This window comes from Sciurus carolinensis, chromosome 12, assembly GCF_902686445.1.
Source record: "Sciurus carolinensis chromosome 12, mSciCar1.2, whole genome shotgun sequence".
NCBI lineage: Eukaryota > Metazoa > Chordata > Mammalia > Rodentia > Sciuridae > Sciurus > Sciurus carolinensis.
This window is the reverse complement of record NC_062224.1, coordinates 29,509,266-29,536,840: the sequence shown is the minus strand read 5'-3', so window position 1 is coordinate 29,536,840 and position 27,575 is coordinate 29,509,266. Positions and strand designations below refer to the sequence as shown.

Here is a 27,575-nt window from a genome sequence, read left to right as displayed (position 1 = left end):
TGAGGAACTGGCATACACCAAACACCACAACGAACTCCAGGATCCAGCTTATGAGGAGTAGACTCTAGAGACACTGTTCATGCTAAATTGGTCAATGTCGAATCCATAGGATTAATTATGTATCTGGGGAGGGACAAGAGATAAAACCTTTCCTACAATTTGAAAACTGTCTCTAAAATAATCATTTGTGTTGAGGTTCTGAGACTGGAAAGGGTAGACATTAAAAAGAGAAAGTGGCCAAAGAAAAATCTGAAAGAAAAAGGACAGAATGAAATTTTACCACTGTGGTACTTCATACATTTATTTATTGTTGTGCTGGAAATGCAAAAATATGCAGGTGAGCTGGTAAGAATCTGAGAGGAGGAGGTACCTTTTAGGAGAAAAGAATATCCATTTTTCTATGACTGACCAACAAGTAGCTATTCTTACCCATAGGATTAATGGTGGATATATATATTCAGTTATGATAAGAGAATGAAACAATGAAAGAAAAAACAAGAATATTCAAGCAAGTTTTAGGATTGCATTAATTCAAGTAACTAAAAATAAAAATGAGAAATTCAGATTGAATCTTTTCCAGCTAAACAAAAACAGTAACCAAAGCTGCACTGGTAGTATGTTGAGAATTATTTTCTAAGGAAATAATGACAAAAGTCATTTGGAATTCTCTAAAATTTCAAGAAGTTCTCCCTTTCCTGTTTTTTCTGGGAGAACTGGAGAGAAGACACCCCAACTATTTGCATGACTGCTAATCAAATTCCTTTCTCTTTCAGACTCAGTTTCCTTATTTCTAAAAAATGGGATGATTATAACAAACTTGCAACATTGTTGAAGGACATTTTGCTGTGTATGAAGAAGCACCTTGCAACCTGAAATCTTGAAAAAAATGAGAGTTAGACTTCTCCATGTTTGGAATTGCCCTTGTCTTCCTGGAGTTCATCCATGGGTTGACCATGACCTAAGATTTTATTTTAAAAGTAGGTTAACTCACTAGAGTGGATTAGGTCTTCCAAGGTTGCCTGAACCCATGACAGATACCATATTCAACCATAGTTGACCATCCTCAATCTCTATGAAAAAAGCACCCAGAGGTAACCAGACCCCAAGCTGGAGTGGATTTTCTTAATTCCTTGATTTCTAGGCTTGCCAATGGCAACTGACATTTTGTATGCAAATTGCTGTCTCTTGGGGGTTCTATCAGTCTCTTACAGGCATGTTTACAATGTTTGCAATCTACATTTTAAAAATCAAGTTACATCATGAATATATATGTAGTCTATTCACTTTTTAGTAAATTTAGAGATTAGATACTCACTTTAGATGATCCTAAATATTGTCTGTTGGGGATTAAACGCACCAGCATCCTAGCGTAGGCACTGGGAAAATTCTAAAACTGATGGAACCACTGTGGGTTATCTCTAGGTGGCAGTCACAGGTGAATCATGAAGCCTGTCCCCTCCTGAGGACATTTGTAATAGGAGGTTAAAAGAAGCATTGAGGAGAGTGTGGTCAAGCCAAAAGAGCTGCCATCAAAAGACGAGTGGCAATGATAGGTACAAGAGCAGGGCTGTGGGTACCCCCATGCCCCCATTCCTTCAGTTGCTCAGGCTGAAAACTCCAGGGGCACAGGGAGGGGGAGGGGTAGTTATGGTTTAACAGGAACAGAATTTTAGCTTTGCAAGGTCAAAAGAGTTTTCTGGATGAAGGTGGTGGCACCATTATACAAATAGACTTTATGTCACTGACTAACTTAAAACTGGCTAGGATGGTTAACTTTTATGCTATGTAATTTATGTCACAATTTTTAAAAAATATGATAAAAAGGGCTGAGTCATCTTTGGGCCGTGCATTCATTCATTAATAAGATGAGATTACTGGAAGAGATTTTAAGAAGTTTTGCAGTTCATGTGAATGTGGTTCTTTTAACTCATAGGCTGGTGATGTCTGAGTACCAGATATTTCTTAACTGATGCCTCTGACAACAGCTTTTGCCACCAGATCCTGCCCCCACCCCACATTCAACTCTCAGACCCAAGCAAGGCTAGTCATCTCATCCTCTTCCCTCAGTTTGGCTTTAGGAAAGACATTTAGACTTTTTTTTTGTTTTAAAGGCAAGAGCACCGCATTTGGTTTCTGCAATAGGACAATACGACTCAAAGCAATTTGCCATGCATTTCTGGATAACAGAAAGACATTAAGATTTTATAAAGACACTGGCGGCTCATGTGTTGGATATTCTGCCTCTGATGGCCTGACTGTTAAACAGTAAAAATAATCAGTGAGTACTCTGGTACCACCTTGGCCAGAAAAAAATTTCCCTATGCCTATGTTAACAGGTAATGATAATGCAACATTTTCATCCTTGCAGGCCCAAAGCTAAAAACAAAACCAAATAAACCAAAGTAATAGCAGACCAGGAAACTGGTACAAAAACTTCCGAGACTAATTTTTTGAAAGTTGTTTTCTAGGGAGAAGCTACCAGCTTCCACCTTGACACCTCTTGCTAACTCTGGAGCACTGGAGAGACCTCAGGCAGAGGTTGTGGAAGAGTCTCTTGCCTTTCCTGATGCTCCATAAGAAAACTAGGTGTGAAGAGGCTGGGATACCAAAGGCAGTCCCAGAAGTTGATGCTCTGGAGACAACATATTATGAGGCCAGAAATGATGTGATTTGCAAATAGTTAATACCCTGCAAGAAAGTGTAAGTTGGAACAGCATTTCATGGACCTTTAAAAAGTTGTATAATGGGATGGGGGAGTAGCTTAGTGGTAGAGCAGTTGCTTAGTATGTGCGAGACCCCAGGTTCCATCCCCAGCATTACCAAAAAAGAAAGCTATGGGTGTGTGATATTTTTTAAAAGTTCAATTGTTTAAATGTCTTTCTTTCATGTTTTCTTTCCTCTCACCCAGAGCCAAGCTGAGGGGCGAGGGATGAGACAACTACCTTTGTTTAGGTCAGAGGGTTGAATGGGTGGGGGATAGGAGTGGATCTAGTGGCAGTAACTGTCAGAGCTGTCATCTGTGGGAGAAACAGATTGAATTCCACTCAGGAATGCTTCCTGAGGAAATAATCAGTCAAATCCAGAATGCTTTTTATAGCCTTGCTTATCATAGCAAAGAAAAGTTGTCAATACTAACATATTGCATTGATTAAATAAATGATGACATTCCTATACAAAGGAGTATTATGAAGGTAGCAGAAGGTAGAAATCTCTATTTACTGACTTGAAAAGACAAATGCAGTTTGATGACATGTATCAATGCTTCAAAGAAAGTTTATATACTTTGACTCTTCCTCTCCTGGGAACTCATCTTCAGATAAAAGACAAGTCCAGGATGTTCAGCACAGCAGTGTTTACCACAGTAAACAATTTAGTAACATGAGGGTCTAATAATTGAGATTGATTAAACATATTATACCATAATTATCATGCATTATCATCCAGTTGTCAAAAATTATTCTATACTTTATCTTTGTTATGTAGAAAGCCAACCATAATACTACTGAATAGAAAAGCAGTCCCTCCAACAAGTGATTTTTGTATGATTCTATCTTTGCAAACAATTTATGGAGGATAAAAGTGCACACACACACATATGCAGAGTCTTTTCATTCAAATCAGGTCTTCAACTATTGGATGAGGCCCACCCACATTATGAAGGTCAGTCTGCCTTACTCAAAGTCCACTAATTTAAATTGTTAATCTTGTTGGCTAGGGGAATAGCTCAGTGGTAGAGTGCCTGCCTAGTATGTATGAGGCCCTGGGTGTGATCCCCAGTACAGAAAAAAAGGTTAAATGTTAATCTCATCTAAAATATCCTTCCAGAAACACAGAATAATGTTTGACCACATATCTGGACACCCTGTGGCCCAGCCAAGTTGACACATGAAATAATCATAACAATGTGTATATGAATTTGCATGTATATGTACACACAAACACATAAATGTATCGTATGTATGCAAGAAAAACAAAGAGAAAATTAAGGCAATTGCAGATGCTGAATTCAGACAGAGTCATCTGAGCTGGGAGGAGATAAGAAGGTGATTTGGGGAAAGATCATGAACTTATGATCAGTGTCCCAGCTCTTGTTTCAGGTGGGGTGGCCATGAGAGATCATCACATTATTATAAATCATAAAACAAATATAAGTACGTCATTGTGGGAATAAAGATGAGCATGTATGTCAGAATCAGGAATCATGAATAAGTCATTCTGCGCAGATGAGGTCATAAATTTTCCTTTATATTTTTTCTGTATTTTCCATTTTTATCATATTTTTATTGGTGCATGATAATTACACATAATAGTGGGATTCACTGTTACAAATTTGTACTTGTGCACAATGTACATTTTCTACATTTTCTTCCCTAAACATGTATCTCTTGTAGTCGGTAGACAACCTAATATGCTGCTTTTGAAAAAAATTCTGTGGCACATGGTGCTGTTTATTGGAAAATATCTAAAAATTGGTATTTGAAATTCTACTTTTTTTAAAATTTATTTTTATTGTAAACAAATGGGATACATGTTGATTCTCTGTTTGTACATGGAGTAAAGGCATTGAAATTCTACTCTTTGTTTTAGAGTTCAACACCTGGAACCTGGGAGCTTCTGCCCAGTAATGTCTATGGAGCATGGAAATGGACTAGGTCCTTTTTATCCTCTCATTTCATTTAATTAAGCTAAATCCCTCAGAGCATCGACAAATGGGCTACAGCAAAGTGTCCATCATGGTCACTGACTCACATGCTCCCTATAAGGTCTTTTTGCAGAGACAAATGCCATTGAATTCCTTCATGGTTAATTTTAGAGTGAACTTGACTGGATGAAAGAAAATCTAGCATGAGGGGTTTCCTAAAGAGATCAGCATGTGAGTCTGAGGGACTAAGTGGGGGAGATCTAGCCTCAGTGTGGATAGGTACCATCCTATTTGCTGGAGGCCCAGATAAAACAAATACAGAAGGTGAATTGGTCTCTCCCTCTGGGAGCTGGAATAAATTCTTTTGCTGCCTTGGGTGTCAGAATGCCAGACTCTTTGTCCTTTAGACTCCAGAACTTACATCAGTACCCCCCTGGTTCTCAGGCATTTGGTATCACTAGTTCTGAGGTCTTCTGACTTGAACTGAGCTATGCTATCACCATCATAGGGTCTCTAGTTTGCAGGTGGCCTGTCATGAGACTTAGCTGCCATTTGAGTATGTCAGTTTTCCAACAACAAAATCCCCCTTCATATATCTATATACATATCTGTTTGGTTCTGTCTCTCTGGGGAATTTGACTAAGACATATTCCAATTCACTATCATAGATCTTTTTATGACAGTTTATAGAGGACACGTCTAATTCTCAAGAGTGGAAGGAAAAACAAATAGAAAAACACAAATTTTCTAGTCCAAGATAATGAAATTAGAAACACATATCAAAAATAACATCTATTTCCCAGTTCAGATTTCTAGGAAAAACATGGAAATAGGAAAGAGCATGCCACCTGTTTTACTTGGCTCCTTCTATTTTAGCACACATTAATCTCTCTCTCTCTCTCCTCTTCCTCCTCCTCTCATATACATGTGTACACATTTAAAATAAAGTATTAAAATATTAAATAAAATATTAAAATATGTAACTTGATTTTTAAAATGCTGATTGTAAATGTGTCTGTAAGAGTCATGTAGAACCCTGCATGCAAAATGACAGTTGCTACTGGCAAGCCTAGAAATCAAGGAATTAAGACAATCCACTCTAGCTTGGGATTTGGTTATCTCTGGGTGCTGTGTTCTTCGTAGAGGTCAAGGATGGTCAACTGCGGCCAAATGTGGTTATCTTCCATGGGTTTCGGCAAACTTAGAAGACCTAATCCATTCTAGTGAGTTAATCTGCTTTTATTTATTTATTTATTTATTTTGGATGATGTATCACTTTTTATTGAGACATTTGAATTCACATTTTTAGTTATTTTGAAATGTATATTATTATTGACTATAGTCACCTTGCTACACACTAGATCTCAAAACCTATACCTCCTATTTGAAAATTTGTATCCATAATTAACAACTCTCCATTCCTTCTTTGTCAAATCATGGAAGATCAGGTCAGACTTATGCAGGATCTCCAGTCAAACATGACTTCAGCTCTGGCTCCTATATCATCCCCTAAAATAGAGAGTTTAGATGATTATGAGAATATGTAGCAGGTTGATATGATTTAGTGTATGTGTGTGAATTTGAGCTGACAACTGGGAGACGATAATAATCCTCCAATTTTGTCTCCACTTGATTTTCAGTAGATAGAAAAGTACATTAATTTTCTCATATTACATGTCAAGATATCTCTAATATTTCAAATACCTATGTGAACAGAAAAAAATATAAAATTATCATGCTGTTAATCTGCTTTTTAAATAAAATCTTAGATGTGGTCTTCTGATGCCTTTTGAGAGAAAAATTCCTGGCTTGTGGTTTTCTAGTGCACTTTTGTGCTGGGGCTTCCTGTGGATGCAACAATGGGGAGCCACCCTCCCCCTTATACTCACAGTCAAGTTTTCTTGCCGTGGCTCTTGCTGTGTTAATGACTTTTATCTTTGATACTTTCTGCGAAATTATAGGGCATCATGACCTGTGAGCAGGGGCAAGGAAGTGATCTGACATCCTACCAACATAAGCTCTTGGCTTTGTGGTTCACCTTCTCTGTGCTGGTCACCTAGCATGAGTTCGTACAGCAAGGCAACAGGTGGCTTCAGTATCCACCTATTTGAAGTGAACTCATGTTTTTGAACTCAGAAAATTGACCTCACAATCTTTCCAGATCACATATTCATGATGCAACCCTTCTAATGCATTTATACATGCAAAGGGGTGATTGTCATATTTTTATCCAGCATTTTTAGTGTGAGGGTTTCAGGTTATCTTGTCTATGCTATGCTTTCAGAAACAAAAGTCTTATTCATTAGATCTCTAAAAAATATTCTGATGTTGCATGACTGGATTTGTCAGCATGCTGACCTTGAAATTGTGGAGATAAGCAAGGGGGTAAAGTTGGTTAGAACTAGCAGAGTCCAGTGTTACTAGGGTTGAGATGCCTGGTGGAAGCCATAGAATATGTGTGTGTGTGTTCACACATGCACATGTGTCTACGTGCACACAGTGTAGGTGAGAGTACTGGTTTCTGTGGGAGAGTAGAGAGTAGAAGTCAGGTTCAGAAGGCAGCCCAGCAGCTGTCTGTTCCATGAAGGCAGCAACTAGGTTGTGGAAATCATCTGGGTAACGTGGCATCTGTGCTCAAGAGGCAGGAGGGTGGGGTCCACCATAACCTCGAGATGCTGACAAGAGCCATGGCAAAGTCACTCTAGAAAAAATGTGGGAGTGTGTTTGGGTAGTAACCAGGCAGCAAAATAGCATTGAGAGGCCAAGCAGGCCTTGGAAAACGTCCTGATGTGGACGTCAGAATACACACGTCCAAGCCTTGGATCTGCCACTAGGGAGCCCTTTGGGAAGCTGCTTAATCTCTTGGGATCAGAGTTTTCTCATATGAAATGAACATTAACTAAAGTATATGTGTGGTCCCTTCCAACCTTAATTTTCCAAATCTATGATTAGATATGAGGAGGTCAAAGAAAAAGTGGCTACTGTGGCTTTTTCAGAGCGTGAGATGATATCATTTTTCATCTTATAATATTTATACACAGACTTCAGGAGTATATATAGGAATTAACATCAAATATAACAAAATAACTTCTCTTTTAGATTTGAAAAATGTTTTTATAGCATTTTACTGCCAAAGTGCATTAACTCAGGCCTGAATTAACTAATTCATTATTATTATTCATTTAGTAAATAGGTATGGAGTCTTGATTACATGCCTGGCTTTGTTTTTTAGTTGCTGGTGATAAGCTGTGAGCACACCCTAATTTTTAGTGGGAGGGCACAGTATTTGCAGGCTCTGTCAAATTGTTTAGCCATTATTCATCTGATGTTCTCTCTTTCTGGCCTCCTTAGCCAGACTGAATCTTCTTAAGATTAGGGACCATTGTATTTCCAACCATCATGTTGCCTTTACCTTCACAGTAATAAGATGTCAGTAAAAATCAGGTTGATGGCCACATCAAAGTCTATAGTAGCTCAATTCATAGTAGCTAGGTTGTGGAACCAACCTAGATGCCCTTCAATAGATGAATGGATAAAGAAACTGTGGTATATATACACAATGGAATATTAGTCAGTCATTAAGAAGAATAAAATTATGGCTTTTGCAGGTAAATGGATGGAGCTGGAGAATATCATGCTAAGTGAAATAAGCCAATTCCAAAAAACCAAAGACCAAATGATTTCTCTTATAAGTGGTTGATGATACATAACAGGGGCAGGGGAGGTAAGGGGAGAATGGAAGAAGGATGTTATGTAGACGGAAATGAGAGAAAGGAAAGATGATAGAATGAGACAAACATCATTACCCTATATACATGTATGAAGACGCAAATGATATGACCCGACTTCATATAAAACCAGAGAAACAATAGTTATACTCCATTTGTGTACAATGAATAAAAATAAAAATTTTTAAAAAAGTTAAAAAAATAGGTTGGTGGAAATACATATGTATTTCATTTTTATCTTACAGCTATTTGGTGAAGAAGGACAATTGTCAGTATCCTCTTTCCTTACATCTAGTAATGAAGGAAGACAGGTTAGTTCCTGATGATGGACCAATCTCTTGGCTCTTAGAGGTCTGTTATTCTATGAGATTGGCAGCAATGGACTTGAGATGTCAACAAGCAACCCTGGTAACTGGGCAATCTAGGATGATGATTTAGAGTATGGACTTTGGAGCCAGATGGATGTGGATTCAAGTGACATCCCTGAGCTGGCTTCCTCATTGATAAAATGGGATTAAGGGTGCCCCCTCTTATGAGACTGTCAGAATTTATACCACACCTGCCAACTGTGAACTCAAAAGAATTTCATGTTATTTTTCTTAACTTGATGGAAATCCAGGATACAATGATAATAATCAGAGGCACTTGGGGTAGGGCAGAAGTCAGTTGCAAGATTATCATCACTTTGATTACATGTCCCCTTTGTCATTGCTTATCCTTGCCACTTGCTCTGTACTCAAAATTTAAACTGCTATCTGTGATCTGGTTTATAACTCCTCCTCAAACTAAAACTCATGGAGCTGACGCACATACTTTTTTGTTATTGATTTAATTTTCTTTGTCCTTTACATTTTCACTGATTTCAGAATATCTGCTTTAGATTTTAAATTTCTATTGGACAGAGACAGGATGTGCACTTTATGTACTTATTCCATTTCCTGCATCGGTCTTTCTTTCTTAGTGTTCCTGAGTCACAATCTCTTCACCAGATTCTCTGCAAGAGTAGAGAGCTGTAATGTCCTATAAAAGGGAAGTTAAAGAGTCACTCATTCATTCATTTAAACACTAGAGTCTTACAGCCTGGGAGCAGGAAGACATGTAACATAGGCTCCCTTGGTGCCACATAGAGGAAATTAATAAAGAATATGCCAAGGAGGAAGCATCCCAGTGAGCAAATAAAAAATAAAGGGAGAGTGTTCTTTTTAACTTCTGTCCTTTTCTATATGAAATCTTAGCCTTGGTAAATACCACTAGACTTAATGTAATTTAATTAAAGGAACACATCTTGAAGGTGTATCATTAAGTCCTTAGGGATGAGTGATCAGACGCTCCTGTTCTTATGGAGTCTGAGACCTGGTGATGTGGATTTAGATTTCCCCATACATTCACCTGTGTTCCTGCCCCATTGGTAACTGACATGGTTCTTGCTTAGACAAGAACTTGGGTAGCCATGCACAAGATCATTAAGCTCTCCAGGTTTGTTTAGTCTTTTCTAGGTGCACAGACTTCCTCTTTTTATTATATTATCACAAATTATTCCTATGATGGCTTAAAGAAATTAGCAGAACAGCAAGCACCAGGTATGACTTGTCTTTTGGCTAAATTTCTAACTGGAATTCCCCTTGTATGGTCATCTATGAAATGGAATATTTAATAGCTGCTTGGCTTTGTGTCCTGATGAATAATCATTGAGATAAAACTTATTTCTCAGAAATGAAAAATATTGTTTATGGTTTCTATTGGAATTGGCGGATAGTTTCAGTAGCTGCTCAAGTTCTTGCTGATTTCTCTTGAATGAATGCCTTTGTTTTGGTGGCTCTGCCTATGTAAACTATCTTTATTTTTATTGGAAAGCTTACTAAAAACAAATTACTTGTTAATATTAGACTAATTTCTTATTTCAGTTGGCATGGAATTAGCTGTTGATCCTCTTCCTTTTTGGCATCTAGATAGAGTACAGGGCCTGCCCTAGAATTGTGACCTCATCTTTGGAAAGCTGTAAAACACTGAGCATTGCTATTGATGCATGGGAATTCAGCTTGCTCAGGCAAAATTCTATTTTCATTATAGGAACTTCCTGCTGTTTTGTAAATTAAAGCATGGGTTTTTCTATTAAACCAGTAACTTGTTCAAGTTTTGAATAATTTAATTACAAAACATAGCTTTAGTTTTGTTGTTGTTCAATATTTAAAATTCTTTCCATATGAACCAATTATTTTGATTTAAACAAATGATAATTTGTGAATATAACAGAGCATATTTTAAAACAAAAGCTAAAAAATACAAGAGAGCTGTTTTGACAATTAATGGGGTCATCCCTCATGAAGCCCGACTTCAGGAATTTTCACTTTTCAAACACTATTGAGTTATCCTGAATGGGACAGGACTCACATTAAAGATATTAACTTACACATAATTGAAAAGGCTCCATTTTTTTCCCGGGCTCTAAATGAAAAAGGTCTTCAGGATTGTTTTAAGTCACTAGTTGGTTTTCATCATGCTGATGGCAGATGGGCGTAAAAGCTTTGGAAAAGTCTAGACAAGTTTAAATTCAGAGGCTTTGGAAACTACTTGGAGATTTGGTAAGGATAAAATATCTAGAAAAAGAAAGTTTTGGAGAAGTTTTTCATTTTTTCTTTTCTTTTCTTTTTTTTACTTTGAGGGAGGGAGAAAAAGAAAAGGAGAGATAATAAGCAGCTGCCAGGAGATGTGGGGCTTTAGAGAGAGAGAGATGAATTGGGAGGAATTTTAGAGGTTGTTTTTGCGTGTGTTATACAACGTAATTTCTCCTTTGCTGCCTCCTCAGGCATTCAGTAAGGACTAGCTTACTTTCCTGGTCGCTTTAGTGTTGGATATATTCCTTTTATTGTGCCAACTCTGTTAAGACCAGCTTCAAAATAGCTTGTGTTAATCAGGTTTTAATTTCAAGGTCCTCCTCTCTATTAGTTTAGAAGAGCTTCCATAACAAAATATTACAGACTGGACAACTTAAGCAAAAAATCATTTTTCACAGTTCTGAAAAGTCTAAGGTCAAGGTGCCTGAGGATAGGCTCTTAGAGGCCTCTCTCCCTGGTTTCCAGATGACTACCTTCTTTGTGCCTTGGTACACAGTGCACACATACCCTTGGTGTGTCTCCGTGTGTCTTAATCTCCTCTTGTTATAAGGATAGATTAGGCTGGAGTAAGGCTCAGCATAGTAGCCGCATTTTAACTTAATTACTTCTTTTTTGGGTCCTATCTGCAACTATAATCATGTTTTGGGGTGTTAGGGATTAAGACTTCAGCATACATATATTTAAAAAAATTTGTTTTGGTTTTGGGATTGAACCCAGGGGCACTTTACCACTGAACTATATCCTCAGCTCTTTTATGTTGAGACAGGGTCTTGCTAACTTGCACAGGGCCTTGTTAAATTCCTGAGACTGTCCTCAAACTTGTGATCATCCTGTCTCAGTCTCTTGAATCATTGGGATTATAGGTGTGTGCCACCACATCTGGCCAGCATTTGAATTTTGGGGGAACACAATTCAGTCTATAACATGATTTGTAGAAGGAATGTGTAGTTCATACAAATCTAGGGCACACTATAGTTTATAAATTAGTAATGGAGCACGGACTATTAGAGAAAAAGAAATCTTAGAGACCATCTAATTCACAGTCTCTATATTGCTTATTGCTAAGAAGTATATAGCAGGGTCATGTGGTGGAACTCCTTGGTATTTATTTAAAAAACTAAAATCAGCATACTATAGAGATACCTCTATGTCAATGTTTATAGGAACACAATTTGAAATAGCCAAATTATGGAATTAGTCCAGTTACCCATCAATAGATGAATGGATCAAAAAAATTTGCCGGGCACAGTGGTGAATGCCTGCATACCAGAAGTTTGGGAGGCTGAGGCAGAAGGATCATAAGTTCAAAGCTAGCCTCAATAACTTAGAGATGCCCTAAGCAACTTAGTGGCATTCTGTCTCAAAATAAAAAATAAAAAGGGCTGGGGATGTGGACCTGTGTTTAAGGGCCCCTGGGTTCAATTCCAGGTAAAGAAAGAAAGAAAGAAAGAAAGAAAGAAAGAAAGAAAGAAAGAAAGAAAGAAAGAAAGAAAGAAAGAGAAATAAATATATATATATATATATATATATATATATACACACAATGGAGTTTTACTCAGTCATGAAGAATGAAATAATGGCATTTGCTGGTAATGGATGGAAAAGGAGAACACCATGCTAAGTGAAATAAACCAGACTCAGAAAATCAAGGGTCAAATATTTTCGCTCATATGTGGAAGCTAAAGCAAAGTGAGGGAAAGAAGTGGTGGGGAGATCAGATGACATAAAGATATTGGTAAGATCATTAGAGCAGAAGGTAGAGAATAAGAATGAGAGATAGGGAAGAAAGAAGGGAAAGGGAAGAAATACAGAATGAATATAACGAAATCCTGTGATATGAATATATGAACCTACCACGGGGAATTTTACCTTGATATACGTGTAGAAAGTCCCAATCAAAAATAAAATAAATAAATGAGCAAAAGGAAGTTCAGTAGAGTAAAAGAAGGAGAATAGGGGAAGGGAGGAGGGGAGGAAAAAGCCAGGGAGTAGGGATTGGAATAAAATTCATTGCATGTATGATTTTGTCAAAATGAACTCAACTGCAATGTATAACTATAATGCTCTAATAAAAATGTATAAAGAAATAAAAAGTTATGAATTGCCCAGGTTTACTTATTACCCCTCTGTTACCCCCCAGGAAGATTTTTAATGTTTATTTGATTCTTTACCATTCAGCCCATTTTTACTTCCCATGATTCCTTTTCTAACCAACTCACATAGCTGGTGCTCTCTCTACAACTATGAATTCTAAATCAAAATTGGAATTACATTTGTATTTACTTTTGTGTAGGTTTTTCACAAACTGAAGCACATTTTCAGTAATTTCTAGGTAATCCAAGGCACTCACCTAAAATCTCATTGAACTATTGGACTGGGGGCTAGATAGGAAAAAAATGCTTCTTAGTGTATATTTTATTTATTTAGGAAAACTTCTTATCTCATATTGCATATTTCCATAGAGTGGGGGAAATTTTAACTCGCCAGGGGAGAGGAGCGATTCTGTCTGTTAGCTTTAGGAAGGAAGTAACTTCTCTAGTTGGTGAGATTGGAAGAAGGAACTGATCATGAATAAATTGAGTCTTTCCTTTTTCCCTGACTTATTTGCTCAAAGTTTATTGATTTTGGCTATGAGCAAGCACACATTATCTCCCTTCTAGATTATAGCATCGTTGCCACTTTCCTTACTATCAGGGTCCAATATTAGGCAGCCATTTGAGAGAAAGTGCCTGGTTTGCAGATGAAAATCCTTCACTGGGGAAAAATGTTCCTATGTCCAGATTTCAGGTGGAATGTTAGAAAGCTGTTTAAAATCCGAGATTAGTATTTCTCTCAAACTCAGCCTTATCAGGAATAAAATTATTATTTTGAGCTCTATTTCTGTAATTACTATATACACTCTTGATTTTTCCCTGAACTCATAGGTGGGAAAAATATTTGATTAGTTACTACTCTTAAAATGAGAACATTTAAAATAAAGCAAAACAAATTTCTTTGTTTCTATTGAAAGAAGACATCAAGGCTCTAGAAGTCTACTTTAACAGGGTAATGCCTAGGTAGAGCATAGTAAAAAAAAAAAATATATATATATATATATGTATATAATATTACATGTATACATATATGTTCATGTATATATAGCTCTTATATACAAAATTACATATAATTTTTACATATACAAATATATAAAATTTTTTAAATGCCAAGAAGAAATTCCCAAAGGCAGTCATAGGATGATAAAACATAATACCCTCAAAAAACCAATAATAAGACTGACTGCTGACCTCAAAATAGAAACTGAAAGTTGTAATTCAATGCAATGACATCTTAGTGATGAAATAACTGAAAACCTAGAATTCTGTAGACAGTAAAATTATTCTCTTAAGGGATGTAGCTCAGTAGCAGGGCACTTGCCTAGCTTGTGCTAGGCCCTGGGTTCAGTTCCTGGCACTGCAAAAAATATCCTTTTAAAGTTATCATAAAATAAAGATATTTTCAAAGAGAATTTGTTACTCGCCTATGTGGAGTAGGAGAAAAAAGAACCTAATAAAATAAATTAATCTCTGTGACAAGATAGATTTAAAAAAAATTGGGAGAGACAGAGATAGACAAGAATTCACAACCAGTTGTAGGAATAAAAAGGAAGCATCGCTGTACTATAGACATGAATATATACATATTTACTATAGATTTTAGAGATACTAAAAATATCTTGAAAGAACATTATAAACAACTTTATACCAGTAAATTAAAGCAGAACAGACAAATACTTTGAAACACACAGCTTACCCAACTGGAGAATAAGAAGCAGAAAAATTAAATAGTACTATGTATGTTATATTATTGGAATCTATCATTTACAACCTTTTAGGAAAGAAAATTCAAGCCATATTGTTTTATTAATGAATTATTATAAACATTTAAGAAAGAGAGAATCTTTCTTACACAAACTCTAACAGAGAATAGAAAAACAGAGAATACTTTTCAATTTTTTTATGAACCATGTATAACCTTAAAACAAAATCTGAAAAGACATTTAGAAAAGACAATTACAAGTCAACCCCTCTCACAAACATAGAAGTTAAAATTCAAAACAAACTTCAAGAAATTGAATGCAATTATAAAAAGAAAAATAAAAATATTTTAAAAAATTAACCAAGTCAAGTTTATTCTTGGAATTCAAAATTAACTTAAAATTCAAAATAAAACTATGTAATATACAAAATTAACAGGATAAACAAACCACATGGTCTCTATACATATATAAAAACATCTGATAACGTTTATGATTAAAAAATCTCAGTAGGATATGGGGAAAAGGTACATTTATACATGGCTGGTGGGACTGCAAATTGGTGCAACCACTCTGGGAAACCGTATGGAGATTTCTCAGAAAACTTGAAATGGAACCACCATTTGACCCAGTTATCCTACTCCTCAATATGTATCCAAAGGACTTAAAATCAGCATACTGTAGTGATGGCCATATACATATTTACAGCAGCTCAATTGACAATAGCTAAGGTATGGAACCAACCTAGGTACCCTTCAACAGATGAATGGATAAAGAAAATGTGGTAAATATGCAAATGGAATATTACTCAGTCCTAAAGAAGAATAAAACTATGGCACTTGCCAATAAATGGATGGAACTGGACACTATCATGCTAAATGGAATAAGCCAAGCCCTCAAAACCAAAGGCCAAATGTTCTTTCTGATATGCAGACGCTGACTCACAATAGGCTGGGGAGATGGGGGGTAGGAAGAAGAGGAGGTTCACTGGATTGAACAGAGTGGAGTGGGGGGATAGAAGCAGGGATTGGAATGGGAAAGGCAATAGAATGAATCAGACAAAACTTTTTTTACGTTCATATATGAATATATGACCAGTATAACTCCATATTATGTACAACCACAACAATGGGAAGTTATACTCCACATGTATATATGTCAAAATATATTCTACTGTCATGTATAACCAAAAAGAACAAATTAAAAAAATTTAAAAATTCTTAATAAAATACAAATAGAAAGGGACTTTCTTAATCTGATTGCAGACATATACTGAAACCCTGCAGGTAATGTCAAGCTTGATAGTAAAATAGGAACCACCTTCCCCTGTGGAGGAACCTGTCCACCAAACCATTTCTATTCAACATGATGCTGGAGGTTATGACTGATGCAATGAGGTATATATGAGGCACTTAAAAATAATACAAGGTACAAAGAAATAAACTGCCATTTTCACATATCACAGGGTTATGTGTATAACAAAAATCTAAAAGAATGTATAAACAAGCTATTGGACTATGTGAATGTAACAAGGTTACTGGATAAAAGTTCAGAATATAGATACCAATTGTATTTCTATTTGGTAGCAACAAACAATTAGAAAATAAAATTAAAATAGAATGTACAACAACATCAAGATAAACAAAATATATAGGCATAAATCTAAAAGATGAACAGGATGTCTGCAATGAAAACTACATAGGATTGCTGAGAGAAATTAAAGAGAATCTAATGAAACAGGAATATAACATGTTCATGACTCATATTGATGTGGATTTTTTTTTGGGGGGGGACCGGGTTGGGATGTGGATTTATTTCAAATTTATTTATAAATCCAATGTAATCCCAAACACAATATGAACAGAGCTTTTTTTCCTTTGGTCGTTTTGGATGAAAATTGACATGCTGATTCTAAAATTTATATGGAAATGCAAAGGACCTAGAAGAGCGTACCCAGTCTTTTAGAGGAAGTTCAAAAATGAACAGGTTTTACCACCAGGAACCAATTTATTGTAAGTTATAGTACCAAGATAGATGGTGGTTTGCATAGTGGAAAAGAATGGAGTTCAGAAACAGGTCCACACATATGGTTTCCAGCTATATGACAGAATCTCCACTGAAACTCGGTGGATAAGGAGATTCTGGGAAAACAAAACAAAACAAGATCAAGTGATAGCAAGATGAGAAAATCAGGCACTTTCCTCACTATATTTCTTTGTCTCACTAGAGCCAGGACTCAATTCCAGGCGGATTGCATAGATAAATATGAAGGGCAAAAGAAATAAATAGCCCTAAGATAATAATATAGGATGATACCTTCATGACCTTGGAATAAGAATTTCTAGACAGGTATTGGATTAAACTGAAGTTAAGAACTTTCATTCACTAAAGAAACCATTTGGAGGCCAACAAACCAACCAACGAACAACAACAACCCCTCCAAAAGAACCCCAAGAGTAATAAAAGATATTTATAATTCATATAACTAGCAAGCAGCTTATTTATCAGATATACAAAGAACTCCTATAAATCAATAATAGAAATATACACACTTAACCCAACCCAATAGAAAAACAAACTTGAGCAGATAATTTTAAAAAGAGTACATCTAAATCATCATTAAAAATATTAACACATGTTCACATTAAGCAGGCTAAGTAAAATTAAGACCCTGATGAGGTCCCACTGTTTACATACCAAAATGGTCAAAAGTAAATGAGATGGAATGAAGATGAGTAAGACAAGCAATCCTGTCTCTTGTGAGCCATCAGGGAAACTGTCCCTCCGACGTTGGGAATGTGCTTCCCTATGGCCAGTCATGCCCTGGTTTTCCCTGAACAGTTTTGGCTTACACATTCTTTCTTAGAAGGTTGTTCCGTTTAGCACTTTTCCTGGGATTTTAAATTTTTGAATACGAATTTGTCATTTACAGTTGCATTAAAATAAGCGAGGAAAAGTTTGGGGGACTTCAGCCTTTTTTTTTTTTTTTTTTTTTCTTATGGTACTGGGGATTGAACTGACTTCAACCTTCTTACTCTGGATTCGGTCATGATCTTGTCCAGAAGTGCTGGACACGTGCAGTTGAAAGAGAATTGGTATTTAAACCACTGTTAACTCTTCAAGGAAATCAGAGATAACATACTTTTCTTTCCCAACTGTCTCCGGATACCAGGTATCTAAAATTTTCTCTTGATGTATAGCGTGGAGAGTGTGCTTTGATCAAACAAATTCTAGGACACCAACGTCTAAGGATAGCTGCGGTCGCTGCCGCCTTTTTTTTTTCTTTCCAGTATGGAACTAACTGCTGCCCCCGCTGGCCATGTGGTGTAATAGCATCCAGTAGTACCATGATTCCTTCATGGTTTCAAGTTGGTATGTTCAGTAGGAAAACTGAGAAACTAGAGGTTAGATGTACTAGAAACATGAATAAAAAGTAGAGGCTGAGCTGTCCCATTAAAGAGTGAATCAAACTTAATCTAAATGATCATCTATGGTGAATTTGTTATGTGGTAAGTGGTATAAATCTATAACTGGTCATTTATTTGTCATTATTTGGTGATTTTTTTTTATTTCACAATAAATTATATTGAGAATGATGAGCCAGAATTAGTGGAAGTGCATATTTCATTAAATTAAGTATTATGTCTCAGTTTCTCAATGAAGGTGATGATGTATTATATTCACAATGTATTATTAAATACATTATTTTCACAAAATATTTGTTGGCATCAACTACCCATCATCCAGCCTAGTGGTATGTCTGAACACGTGAAACCCAGAAGTCATAAATGGACCAAAGGAGTATCTGCAAATCGCAGTGGCTATTTTAGGAAGGCTGCAAATAGCTACAAAGATGAGTTTTCATGTCACTTCATGAGGCATGACTTTTCATTATGATCAAATGAACATAGCAAATTAGTTTTGCTCATTTTCAAATTTCTAATTTTCTTGTGCAGACACAAAAAGTAAAGTGATAGCTCTCTGAGGTTTGGCTCCATTAGCAGAAGAACTGTTCAAAACGTTAAATGATGTGTGTTTTATAGCAGTGTCATTGATAATATAAATAGAAAATAATTCCAATAGTGGCTGGGTTTTTATCTCTAACTCAGGGAATCAAAGTAAAGCTTTTAAAACATATTCTATCTAAGGGAAAATGTATGATATGGTTAATGCTTCTGTAAAATCACTTAAAGTATTCAACTTGAAGATAATACAGTCATCTCTCATCAGTAAAGGATTGGTTCCAGGATCCTCCTTGGACACCAAAATCTGTGAAAACTATGAAAACATGTAAAATGACAAAGTATTTGCATATCTCCTATGCACATACTCCTGTATATTTAAAATCATCTCTAGATGATTTATAATGCCTAATATAATATAAATGCTATAAAGTAATTTTAATTCTGTATTATTTAGAAAATAATAACTATTTAAAAAAATCTGTATTTGTTCAGAAATTTTTAAGAAAGCTTTTCAATCTGAGGTTGGTTGAATCCATAGATGTGGAACCCACAATACATAACCTTTGGATACAAGGGTCAACTGAATTTTAGTAGTGATGATACAGATACAAATTTTGGTGGACATTGCATTGACTGTAAAAACACTATCGATAGAGTTAAAAACAACCTGCAGAATGAGACAAATATAGGAAAACATCTGATAAAGTACTAATGTGTCTAGAACATATAAACAACTACAACACAGCAATAAAGCAACAATCTAATTTAAAAATGGGTAGAGGACTTGTATAGACATTTCTCCAAGAGATATACATATAGCCATTATGTCCTTAAAAAGATGCTCAACATCAGTAGACCTTAGGGAAATGCAAATAAAAGCCACAATGAGATACCATTTAACACACACTAGGATAGCTATCATTCTTTTAAAATGGAAAAGTTTATAAGTGTTGGCAAGGATATGGAGAAATTGGAGTCTTCCTACATATTTAGTAGGAATGTAAAATGGTGCACCACTATGGTAAATAGTATTTGAATCCTTAAAACAACAACAACAATAAAAACAAACAGACTGACTATATAATCCAGCAACTCCACTTCTAGGTACATATGCAAAAGAATTAAAAACAGGAACTCAAACAGATCCTTGTACACAAATGTTTATGGCAGCATTATTGACAAGAGCCAAAACATGGAAAAAACCCCAATGTTCAATGAAGATGAGTGGAAAAACAAAGCGTGGTCTATATACACAGCACAACAACAGAATAACAGAATATTATCAGCCGGAATAAGGAATGAACAAAGGAAAGAAATTCTGATACATACTACAAAATGGTGAAAATACCAGACACTGAAGGGCAAATGCTGTATGACCTCTTGTATGAAGTGTCTATAACAGACAAATTCATAGAGACAGAAAATAAAATAGAGGTTGCCAGCACGTGTGGAGAGGAAAATGTTTAATGGGCACAGAGTTGCTGTTTGGGATGATGAAAAAGTTCTGGAAATAAAAATTGGGACAGTTGTACAACATTGTGAATGCATTTATTGCCAGTGAATTCTGTGGCTAAAATGGTAAATTTTATACTATGTTTATTTTGCTACAATAAAATATATTGTCCTGCCAATCTAGATGGAAACTATATTGTCAAAATTTTAGTCTCTCTCTCTCTCTCTCACACACACACATACACACACAAGTACACACAAACACACAAACACACACAACTTCTCTCTATTTACTGCCCATTATTTATCAGATTTTAGAAATGTATGAGCATTTGAATAATTACTTAGCCAATAAACCTAATTGCCTTGCAATAGTATTAGAAATTTTGGAAGTGAATTCTCTAAATTTTGCTTGAATTATATTTAGAATCTATTAGAAATCTTAATCAGAATATTCCAAAATTGAGCCAGAACTTTTCAAAAAGGCACTGTAATTTATATGCATAAAAGCAATTAGGGGTATATGAAGGGTTAAATGTTGAGATCTCAAATATACCAGATTTACTTCTGAAAGAAATTTTTTTTTTTTTTTTTAAATTTCATGATCCCCATTTACAATACAGACCAGACCCTGTGTCTGGGCTGTCCTACGTGGATGAAGCTTCCTCTCCCTCCTCTTTCTCTACAGGCAATGTTAAGAACAGAGCCCGTGGTAAACACCAAGAGGCCTAAGTCTGAAATTTTGAAATTGAACTGTATTGACATGTTCGATAGAGTTCTTACTTTTAATTGAATACATTTATATTCTATATCAGAGACAAACAATTGAGAAGGCTCACAATTTTGTTTTGAAAAGAATTATAAATAGAGACAACTTATAAGTTTTGCTTCTAAAAATATTTATTGAAGAAAAGTATTCTAAATAGAAACACAATTACACTCTTCGTGAAGAATATTAGGCATAAGTATTTTTATATTTCCATATGACAAAAACTAAAGTTGAGATTACTCATCATTTAGCAAACTTTGTTCTGAATTTACTTTGTACTTGTACAGAGCATTTCCTGAATTAAAAATATGCTCCCAGCAGAACAGACATTGAAGGTGTCAACAATTAAATTAATAAGCATAAGATGTAATTTTGGTAAAATTAGTCTAGCAGTTTTATGAAATATATTAAGAGGACTCTATTAAAATATATATTTTTTAGAAGAGATATCGATGTGGCTGAAAAATTAACTTATGTGTGTGACTATGTACCAAGAAGTTTTTCTGTTTTTTTCAAAATAAATTCATTTTTTCAATATATTATTAAAAAAATGTACTTTAATGTACATGATATATGCTATTTAATATTTTAGAAAGGATTTTATTTTTGAAAATCAGTTTCATATTTTTATAGTCTACCAACATATTAAATAAATTTGATTATCAATAAATGAATGCTAATTATTTTTAAGATTACCCTTCATTCTCTACAGTGTCTCAGTTTGGAAAACTAAAATAAATGGTCACCATTTCCATGATCCAGTATTTCTACTCCTTGGTGTCGGTCCTGCCAAAAATGCATACATGTAAGCAACATAAGAAGTGTGTAACAGTATTTATAGTAGATTATTTGTTAGAATTCTAAACTAGAAACAAGCAAATAATCATTAAAAAATAGAAGGGATAAGTAGATTATGTTCTCACCTGTGGCTGCTGGTCAGAATTACCCCGAAGGTTTTCAGACTATATTGCCAAGGGTTCTTCCCTCAGTGTCTGAGACACACGGTTGACACCCTCCTCTCCAACTATGGAGAAACCTGAAGTCCAGGTCTTGCTGCCTGACCACCCTCCTAGTCAAGACTGGGTAAAGCAGAGCCAGAGGTGGACTGGCCCTGCAAAGCTAAGCTTCGACTCCATCTCCGGGCGATTATGGCTGTGGTTTCCTTTTCCTTCACAGGTCCTTTTGGATTCTACCATTAAAGATGAAGTTTTGCAGTGAGACAGGTCCAGGCCAGATTCCACTTCAGTTGCTTGAGGCCTCGGTCTGTGCCTTTATCATTCCGGTGTCATTAATTAGTTCATTAAATGGGATTAGGGCAGTCTTGCAAAGAAGATCTTAAATTTCCCTCACTGAATGATTGCGTTTCTCTTTCAACTTTGAATCTGACTCCTTCCCCTACAGCTATTAGTAACACAATCAGCAACACCTGCATCCGTTGTTATGCTCCCCAGGCCGAGCTGGACATATTTCCAAACTTGGCTCAGGCACAGCACAGGAGAACAGCTGGGAAACTACCCTTGCTCTTCTTAGAAGTGCTTAGCTTTAAGAAGTACAGCTGCTACTCTGCTAGTCCATTTACCAAGTAAAAAATTTCTTTCCTTGGAATTGCAAAATTTAAGATGAAAAACATCTTACAGCAATAATTTGCCATCATTTTTAGAGATGGAAAAATTAATGTTGAGAGAGGTGAAGTGGTTTGTGTTTTTCATTTCCACTTAGTAGAAAGGACCAAGTGGTGTATTTGAGTCTGAGCCCTTGCAATACGATTCCACCATCAGCACCGCCAAACTGAACTTGACAAGGTGGGAATATTTACACCTCAGAAATAGGCAAGCGCTACAGATTGAGGCTCCTTCTCTGGGAAAACTGCTTGTTAGATTTTCTGGTACACTCCTGTCTATGACTCTAAATCTCACTTTATGCCACTACATGGAATATATTTTTAATAGTGTCTTTCTGTAACATAGCAGCATTGTAGTTTATAGTCTACTTAATTTTGAACTTCTAATAAATTATTCTTATGTAAATCAATGTTTTTCACTTACTCTCCCCCCAAAAGTTTATAGTCTGTTAAAAAATTCAACCACATAACATTTCATGGATTGAAATATCACTTTTAAATATTGCTATTTCATGTTCCACTTTAATAATTAAATGGTAAAGAATAAAATAAATAACGCGCCCAGGACATATCTGAGCGGTATCAAGGTTGCCCAGCATACGCAAGACCCTGGTTTCTATCCCCAGAACCACAAAAGGCATTGTGCTTAGATTTTTGCTTTACTTCTTTCTTCTTTTCCTACCCTATTTAGGACATTTCCAAATTTCTGTGTAGAATTACCTAGGGTTCAGTAGATGGCGCTGCTACACTGTCTTTTTGTTTAATCCCAGCATTGTTGCTTACTTCAGTATGGGAGTGAGGAGGAGACCCCAGCTCTCTGAAACCTAGTTCTAGGCAGGTTACAACTGGGATTTTAAGTCTCATTTTTTTCAAATTCTAAAGTTCTGTGCTGGAGCAAATAGAGGTATTTTGAAATCAGAGGTAATGTTGATAGGGCATTTATGTGTAATATCTCTTATCTGAGAATCTGAAGGTGTTTTGTTAATATATTCTCTGCAGGTCTTACAATTTAGAAGGATCAATAAATATTCTCACAAATCCTCCAGTATCATTTTTGCACATAAAATGACAGATTCTAGGTTGGGTTACTCTGAAAATAGAATTTTGACACCCAGAAAAACTCTTTCTCAATTAAAAAAAAAATCACTGATGCTATAGGAAATAAGATAGACTGTATTTGAACAGTGAATGTGTAAGCTGACTGGACACAGCATCTTTATTGGCATCTCTGAAAGCACCCAGGAAACCACTCGGGACGCGGGAATTCACATGTGAGAGATTTTGTTAAGCAGATGAGCAGAGTGTCTGCCCTGAAGGTTGAGGGGGAGAGAGAGAGAGAGAGAGAGAGAGAGAGAGAGAGAGGAGAGAGAGAGAGGAGAGGGGAGAGAGAGAGAGAGAGAGGGGACAGAGAGAGAGGAGAGAGGAGAGAGAGAGGAGAGAGAGGGGACAGAGAGAGAGAGAGGGGGACAGAGAGAGAGAGAGGGGACAGAGAGAGGGGACAGAGAGAGAGAGGAGAGAGGAGAGAGGGGGGGGAGAGAGAGAGAGTGGAGAGAGAGAGGGGGAGAGAGAGAGAGAGAATGGCGGGGAGCTATTCTTAAGTAGTGGAATTTTGTGGGCTAACAATCTGGGACAATGAGTGAGGAGGAAGTTTGTGGGCTAACAATCTAGGTTGTAAAATGGTGTGTGTGGGAGGGCAGAATAATGGTGGCCTCAAAATGGCAGAGGAGAAATGGCTGCAGCCTGTTATGGGGCACAACTTAAGAACAGACCAATCACCACTGAGAAGTCCAAATTTGAGACTCTTTATTAAACCGACCGGATGACTGTCTCACACAATGCCCCAAAAAATGGCTATTGGGAGAACAGCCCTGACCACAGGGTTATAGGGGTTCTTATACCAAAAGTCACATCAATCATAAGTATCTGTTGCTATGATTTAAAATTACAAACTAACATCATGAGATCATCAACAGAGCCGGAAGTGGGTCAAAAAGACCCTTACCTAGGTACAAACTAAAGAATGGTTACCAACATCCACACAATCACTGTTTACATGGTACATTGGTTAAGAGCAATAGGAATCAAAAGAGAGCAATTTTTCTTTACATAGGAATTGTCATTTTGTATTGCTAAACATGTCACGCTAAGTAACTGAGGTTGGGTACAGAGGCAGGGCGTTCCCATGGGAGAAGCTTATTTCCTACATAACATGGAGTCTCAGAGCAAAATGGAGTCTGTTTAGTCATTTCCCTTAGAGTCTGGCCTAGAACATTCTCATGGAACCAGATCTGTCGGCCCATCACACAGTCTTGTTAACCCATTGTCCCTTCAATCCCCAGGCCCATCACTAGGAATAGAACCGGCTAGTAGAAATCATACTTTTCTTGTTTTATTGTTAAATATTTTAGGGATACAAAAGAAGGTAGAAAATAACATAACAAACATACCTAACCTACCACGTAGCTTAAAAAAAAAAAGATGACAGGTACACTTGAACCCCTTATCTTTTAATCCCACCTGCATCCTCCTTCCCTGGTATTTAGAGTTCAGTTTTTCCATTTGTGTCTCCATCATCTATCATACTGAATTTGATCTTTTGCATTTTTCTTTTTTTTCATTCAATATTCTGTTTTAGAAAATTATTTGTGTCCATATGCAGTTTATTTATTTTTATATTTGCACAGTGCAGTTGTTCCTCAGTTTCCTTGGGGGATTGGTTCCAGGACTTCTGTGGATACCAAACCCGGAGGATGCTCAAGTACCTTGTATAAAATGGATTTCCATAGACCTACAAATATCCTCTCATATACTTTAAATCACTGTATTTACTTGCAATACCTAATACCACATAGATGCTATGTAAATGGTTGTTAATCTATATTGTTTAGGAATAATAAGGGGAAAAAAGCCTGCTCATGTTAAGTGCAGATGGAACCATTTTTCTAAATGTTTTCTATCTGCAGTTGACTAACTCTGCAGACGCAGAAGCTGCAGAAAAGGAGGCTGACTATATTCCATTGAGTGAATGTTCCACACTCATTGATATCATCCTTCCATTGAAGAGTATTTATATAGCTTCCAATTTTGCACTGTTACATACAGCACACACATTCCTGTTTATGTGTGAGATATTTCTATAAACCTATATATTTTATGTGCCTTAAATATTTCATAACAAAATATAAAAGTTATAATCACTGCAACCGGTTTATCTTCACATTTTCTCATTAAATGTAGTTTGTGTTTTTTTTTTTTTTTTAAATAGAAGTCTATTAGAAGGCAATAGAGAGTTTACAAAGACATTTAGAGAGTAATTGAACAGTCGGAACTTCAATTTTCTAAAATCCTAGAAGGAGTGGCTGGCTCCTAGGTGTGCATGTATTCTACTTTATTCCAAAATGCCAAATGGTTTGACCCAGCTATCCCACTCCTTGGTTTATAACCAAAAGACTTAAAATCAGCATAGTACAGTGATGCAGCCACATCAATGTTCACAGCAGCTCAATTCACAATAGCTAGATTGTGGAACCAACCGAGATGTGGAGAATGAATAAAGAAACTGTGGTATATGTACACAATGGATTATTACTCAGCCATAAAGAAGAATAAAATAATGGCATTTGCTGATAAATTGATGAAGTTGAAAAATATCATGCTAAGGGAAATAGGCCAAGTCCAAAAAACCAAAGGCCGAATGTTTTCTCTGATAATTGGATGACAATACAAAATAAGGGAGGGTGGTGGAGGTGGGGAAGAGAAGAATGAAGGAACTTTGAATGGTGTAGAGGAAAATGGGGTGGGAGGAGGTGGGGGAAGGAAAGATAGTAAAATGAGACAGAGTATTACCCTATGTACATGTATGATTACAAGAATGGTGTGAATCTACATTGTGTACAACCGTAGAAATGAAAAGTTGTACCTCGTTTGTGTACAATGAATCAAAATGCAGTCTGTAAAAAAAAAAAAAATTTAAATAAAAATAAATTACAAAAAAAAAAAAAGCCACATGATTCTTCAGAGTAGAGGCAACAATTCCTACTCCCACCTGCTGTGTCTGAGAGCTCCAGTTGCTCCTCCTCCCCTATAAAAAAGTTTTCTTCCTGGAAATTTAAATATACATAAAAATAGAATAGACTAATGATCTTTTATGATCTGTCAAACTAAATGCAAATAAAATTTCTCCAAAGATTGGTGTTTTGTAGGAATTGGTGTTTTAATGGAAATATGTACTTCAGTAAACTATGCATATTCAAGGAGATTGAGGCAAAGGGATATTTTTAAGGGCAGAATGAGGGGGATTACCTAAAATATTTTGAAACAATAATTCTTGGCTAAAAGATTAATAACAAGAGTGGCAACAGTCCAAAATTAAAGACAGTCACTAGTCAGAATTCCACAGCAGTATTTTTTTGTGAAGTTTATGGTGGTCTTTCTGCCAGGCTGTGGTTCTGGAAATCTTTTGCCATAGTCAGGGATCTGAGCTTGAGGTCTCCTTCAAATCTTCTGGTTTTATTTACTTATTTTTTGGTTAGGTCTTCACAACAGTGACTCCATTTTGATTCTGACAACTTTTGGAGTTTGTAATGGTTTAGACATCAGGTGTCCCCCAAAAACTTACGTGTGAGAAAATGCAGGAAAGTTTAAAGGTGAAATGACTGGCTTATGAGAGTCTTTACCCAATCAGTCCATGAATCCACTGATATGGATTTACTGGGTGGTAACTATAGGCAGGTAGGGTGTGGCTGGAGAAGGTGGGTCACTGGGCATGTGACTTTGAGGTATGTATTTTGTCCCTGGTGAGCAGAACTCTTTCTCTTTGCTTCCTGGTGCCAGGTACTGAGCTGTTTTCTTCTGCCATCCCCTTGCACCTTCATGTTCTGCCTCGCCTCACACAGGCTCAGAGCTATGGACTCAGCCATCTTTGGACAGAGACCTCTGAAATCTAAGTCCCAAATAAATTTTCTCTTCTGTTTTGTTCTTGTCAGTTCTT

General features: G+C 36.2%; 1 protein-coding gene and 1 non-coding gene across 2 annotated transcripts in view; both read right to left on the bottom strand.

The window, feature by feature from the left end:
• The window catches only part of Fam171a1 (family with sequence similarity 171 member A1), a 154,977-nt gene extending 132,682 nt beyond the window's left edge, over window positions 1–22,295 (bottom strand). The window contains exon 1 of the mRNA XM_047521277.1: window positions 21,888–22,295. The gene's annotated coding sequence lies outside the window, so the exon portion shown is untranslated. The remainder of the gene's footprint in view (window positions 1–21,887) is intronic.
• LOC124962494 (small nucleolar RNA SNORA51) lies at window positions 20,795–20,924 on the bottom strand. The gene has a single exon (XR_007104509.1). It is a non-coding gene; the product is annotated as a small nucleolar RNA SNORA51 (small nucleolar RNA).
• Window positions 22,296–27,575: the final 5,280 nt, after the last annotated feature.